Source organism: Chenopodium album, chromosome 19 (assembly GCF_948465745.1).
Source record: "Chenopodium album chromosome 19, dcCheAlbu1.1, whole genome shotgun sequence".
Lineage (NCBI taxonomy): Eukaryota > Viridiplantae > Streptophyta > Magnoliopsida > Caryophyllales > Amaranthaceae > Chenopodium > Chenopodium album.
In genome coordinates, this window is record NC_137852.1 from 32,113,641 (window position 1) to 32,119,730 (window position 6,090).

The window sequence follows — 6,090 nt, forward strand, 5'->3', positions numbered from 1 at the left end:
TGGACAGGATTACACGTTGCCAAAATGTTAAATAGCAAATGTATGAAAATTTGGACATAGAAAAGCGTCACCAATTTTAAAATTCTTGACGTGAAAAAGCGTCGCCAAAGTTAAGAAAGTGCGCCAATCGTGGCAAATTGCGACGCTTCGTATAAAAATTTAGACACAATAAAGCGTCAAAATTTGCGACGCTTTTTGGTGTCTAGCAAAATTTTCGACTCACGTTTTTTCGACGCTTTTAAGAAGCGTCGAGTAAGATTTTTGCGACGCTTTTATGTGTCGAAAAAAAGGCTAAAAAGCGTCTAAAAAGCACGCTTTTTGTAGTAGTGTAGCCTATAAGGTGAAGTACCAATCGGTGTCTTGAATGCCGTTCGGTATGCCCATAGTGTGTCATCTAACTTCATACTCCAATCCTTCCTAGACTTGGCTACTACCTTCTCTAAAATCGCCTTGATTTCTCTATTAGAGACCTCATCTTGACCGCTAGTTTGGGGATGGTAACTAAGCCCGGTTCTATGATACACACCATACTTCTTAAGTAAGTTGTCCAACTGTCTCTCGTGGAAGTGGGAACCCCCATCACTAATAATAGCTCGTGGGACACCAAACCTGGGAAATATGATTTTCTTGAATAGCTTGATGACTACCTTGGAGTCATTTGTTGGTGATGCTATGGCTTCGACCCATTTGGACACATAATCTACGGCTACAAGTATGTAACAATTCCCATTGGAAGATGGGAACGGTCCCATATAATCGATACCCCAAACGTCAAATATTTCAACTTCAAGTATCCCAGTTTGGGGCATCTCATGCCTCTGCGAAATGTTGCCAGTCCTCTGGCAAGAGTCACAAGCCTGCACAAAAGTGTTAGCGTCTTTAAACATGGTAGGCCAAAAGAAGCCTGACTCGTTAATCTTGGCCACCGTTCTAGAGGGGCCGTGATGTCCACCATAGGGTGAAGTGTGGCAACTAGTAAGGACGCTGTGAACTTCCCATTCGGGAACACACCTGCGAAATAATCCATCTGCACACTCACGAAACAAAAAAGGATCATCCCAAAAATAATGTTTAACATCAGAAAGGAATTTCTTTTTCTGTTGGTAGGACAAGTCAGGAGGTAGAGTACCACCCATCAAATAATTAGCAAAATCTGCATACCAAGGGTGATTCTCTACTACTGCATACAGGTTGTCATCGGGGAACGAATCATCTATAGGAAGAAAATCCTTACCCTCATCATACCTGATACGTGACAAGTGATCTGCCACTACGTTCTCTGCTCCCTTTTTATCTCTTATTTCTATATTGAAATCTTGGAGCAAAAGAACCCACCGGAGTAGCCTTGGCTTGGATTCCGCCTTAGCTATTAGATATTTCAACGCTGCATGGTCAGTAAAAACAATGACTTTAGAACCAACAAGATATGATCTAAATTTTTCTAAAGCATATATAACAGCAAGAAACTCCTTTTCCGTGGTGGCATAGTTGACTTGGGCTTCATCTAAAGTTTTGCTTGCATAATAAATAGCGTGCAAAACTTTATCCTTCCTTTGTCCAAGCACGGCTCCTAGAGCATAGTCCCTTGCATCACACATAATCTCGAATGGAAGGTTCCAATCGGGAGCACATATGATGGGTGCCGATATCAAAGCCTGCTTAATCCTGTCAAAAGCCTCAAGACACTCGTCAGTAAAAACAAAAGGGGCATCCTTAAGCAAAAGCTGAGTTAGTGGTTTAGCAATTTTTGAAAAATCTTTGATAAAACGGCGATAAAACCCCGCATGACCCAAGAAACTCCTAACTCCCTTAACATTAACTGGGGGAGGTAATTGCTCAATCACTGAAATCTTAGCTTTGTCCACCTGTATGCCCTTATCAGATACAATATGACCCAAGACTACTCCCTCCGTCACCATAAAGTGACATTTCTCCCAATTTAAGACCAAATTGCATTCTTCACATCTTTTCAGGATTTTAGCTAGGTTAATTAGACATGCATCAAATGAGGAACCATAAACACTAAAATCATCCATAAAAACTTCCATGATAGACTCTATGAACTCAGAAAAGATACTCATCATGCAACGTTGAAATGTAGCAGGTGCATTACATAAACCAAAGGGCATTCTACGATATGCAAAAGTGCCATAAGGGCATGTAAATGTAGTCTTTTCCTGGTCGTCAGGGTGGATCAGGATTTGGAAAAATCCCGAATACCCATCCAAATAGCAAAAGAACTTATGATTTGCTAACCTCTCAAGCATTTGATCAATAAAGGGAAGAGGGAAGTGGTCCTTTTTAGTGGCGATATTTAATCTACGATAGTCAATGCACATACGCCACCCTGTAACAGTTCTAGTGGGAATTAATTCATTTTTATCATTTTTAACGACAGTCATCCCACCCTTCTTAGGAACCACCTGTACAGGACTTACCCATTTAGAGTCAGAAATAGGATAGATGATACCTGCATCAAGTAACTTCATAACCTCCTTCTTGACTACCTCTTGCATATTAGGATTCAACCTCCTCTGGGGTTGAACGCAGGGCTTGTAATTGTCCTCTAAGTGTATCCTGTGCATACAAAAATCGGGGCTTATACCCTTGAGATCATCAATACTGTACCCTATTGCCCTTTTGTGGGTTCGGAGAACCTCTAGAAGTTGAGAAATTTGTGGGTCATCCAGTGCAGTACTAATGATCACAGGGTGCAATTCCTGCTCATCAAGGAAAACATATTTTAAATGGGAAGGGAGAGGTTTTAGTTCAGGTTTCTTCACCTCTGCAGGTTTTGATTCCTGAACCAAATTTACTACCTTCACACAATCATTAAGATCAAATTCCTCGGTGGCAAGAGCTCTTTCTATATCATCCACCTCCTTGCTCCATACGCTCATGTCACCTGCAGACAAATTTCCACAAAGAATTTCCTCCAAGGGGTCCCTTGCAAGAACCTGTGGTAAGCTTTCCTCACAAATATCATCCATTATATCAAGCACATCAATCAAATAACAATTTTCTTCAAGCATTGGACCTTTTAAAACTTTCCCTAAATTAAACGTGATATTATCGTCGCCTACAGAAAGGGTTAGTTTACCATTTTTGACATCAATAATGGCTCCTGCAGTATGGAGAAAAGGTCTACCTAATATAATGGGAATTTGTGTGTCCTCAGCCATGTCTAGAACAACAAAATCAACGGGGATAAAAAATTTACCGACTCTAACAGGTACATCCTCTAAAATACCTAAGGGGTATTTAACAGAACGGTCTGCCATTTGCAATGTTATATTAGTAACTTTTAAATCTCCCATATTTAATTTAGCACAAACAGACGATGGCATTACACTAACAGAAGCACCTAGATCACATAATGCTTTATCAATGAAGACATTACCAATATGACAGGGGATAGAAAAACTACCGGGATCCTTTAATTTAGGAGGGGATTTATTCTGTAAAAGTGCACTACATTCCTCAGTGAATGCTACGGTTTCTACCTCATTAAAGGCCCTTTTCCTAGTCCGAATGTCTTTCATAAATTTAGCATATGCAGGAACCTAAGTAATAAGTTCTGTGAAAGGAACTGTTACCTGCAAATTTTTAACAACCTCCAAAAACTTACAAAACTGTTTATCCAACTTAGTCTTCAAGTGACGGTTGGGAAAAGGTAGCTTGATAACTGGTGGTGCTTCCCTACTCTTCTCCTGGGGTGCATCCTTCCCTGGGGTTGTACCCTGCAATGAATCATCAAAAATATTAGCATCAGGAATTTTACCCTGCAGCCCTGCAGGGGAAATTGGTACAAAGGAATCAGGATTAGCAATGTCAGATAATTCAGGTTCATCCTCTTTGGGCATTTGGGGCCCATCGTAGTGTGAACCACTCCTTAGGGTGATTGCATTTGCATGATCCGTTGGTTGCATTCCCTGCGCTGGTAAAGCTCCCTGCTGACGAGATTGAAGGGTAGAGGTCAATTGGGCAATTTAGGTGTCCATGACTTTATTATGGGCTATAATAGAGTCAATCTGTTGGTCTCTACTCTCCATATGTTTTTGCATATTAGTCAGCATTGCCCTAATTTCTGATAAAGCAGGGTCAGAAGATGTAGTAGGGGGTTGTGATGGGGGTTTCTGATTGGCATGAGGATGGTAATATTTCTGCTGTGGAGGGGGTGCTTGTTGTGGTTGTTGTGGAGGTGGCGGATTTTGAACATTAGTGCTACGGTAAGATAGGTAGGGATGGTTCCGGTAGCCAGGATTGTAGGAATTGGAGTATGGGTTATTTTGCTTGTAAGTTTGGAAAGCATTAACTTGCTCCATTGAACTCCTGCAATCTTGTTCATAATGACCTACACTTCCACAATTTTCACAAAAAGCATCATTAGCATTATTAGCAACAGCAGAAACATTAGCAACAGAATTAGAATTGTTAGTGGTAAGATTATCTAATTTCCGACAAATAGAAGTAAGCTGGGCTTGCAATAGAGTGACTGAATCAACATGATGCTTGCCCTTGTTAGCAAAACCTCTAGCATTCCCATATTGGGAATTATGGATTGCCATATCTTCAATAACCTGACCTGCATCATCAACATTTAAATTCATAAATCTACCGCTAGCTGCGGAGTCTAAAATTGTCCTAGATGCATTTCCTAATCCATTGTAAAAAGCTTGAATCAGTTGCCACTTCGCCAAATTGTGGTGGGGACACTCCCTCTGCAGATCTTTGAATCTTTCCCAAGCTTCATATAATGCTTCATCTGTCTCCTGGGCAAAGTTCTGGATGGCACTTCTTAATAAAGCTGTTTTCTCTGCAGGGTTATTGTTATAAAAATTCAACGCAAGAGTTTCCCAGTTAGTAATACCAAGTGCAGCTCTATTCAAACCATTAAACCATAATTTAGCTTTTCCACATAAAGAAAAGGGAAAAAGAATCTCCCTGATTTGATCCTGCGTTACCCCATTCTGCCTAATAGTATTGCAGTATTGACAGAAATCTGCAATGTGAAGATTAGGATCTTCACCCTTCGCTCCACTGAATTGCTTTCTTTCTATCATCGTTATGAACTGGGGCTTGATCTCGAACTGGACTCCCTCGAGATCGGGCGTAGGAGAAAGATGCGGAAAATCTGTCAGCGATGGTTGCGAATAATCGCTAAGCTTACAAGGTGGAGGTGGTGTACCCATCTCTAGTTCTGAATCAGAAGAATGCTCCGAATCACTAGAGGTAGGTAATGGATTTCCAGGAATATTACTACTCCCGGAACCTGCTAAGATCTGCCTGTAAAGATTCTTTTGTCTATGAAACGAGCGTTCGATCTCAGGATCGAACGGAATGTAACCTGATCTGGAACACCTGGGCATAAACAAAGAACTAAAAAAAAACAGATATTAGTACTACCTCAAAGAACTAATGTCCCTTGAGGCAAAAGAGAAAAATAATCTAAACTATAAAAACAAATAGAAATAAAAATAAAACCGTTTCCCCGGCAACGGCGCCAAATTTTGGTATAGTGGTAAGTATTCCCGCCTGTCACGCGGGTGACCCGGGTTCGTTCCCCGGCAACGGCGCCAAATTTTGACAGGCTAAAGTCGTATCACCTAATCAAAAGAATTACCTAAATCCTCTAACTAAAGTAGATAGGGAAGTAGGGTCGAATCCACAGGGAAACTGGTCTTTCTACTCCTAAATAATTAATATAGTCTAAATTATCAAGGTAACCAATTTGTTGTATTTAATGTGAAACTATCCTATGGAGATTAAGTTTAGGGAGAAAATCAAATATAAGAAGGCCTAGGGTCACAGGTTCACCAATAATTAATATTCCGGGATAAAACATAACAATCAATCAATCAACATTGCACAAATAACATGATTAACAGGCTCTCGCAATTTACTAACCAACATAGATCTAACAGGCTCTCGCAATTTACTAGATCTAAGTTCCTATTGAAAATAGCCTTTAATATTAAATTAACATCTGCTCGATTCATCAATTCAATATTGCTAAACATTCACAATCAAATTACATCTGCTCGATTCATAATCTAATTGCAAAGAATTAAAACAATTCAATAAGAAATT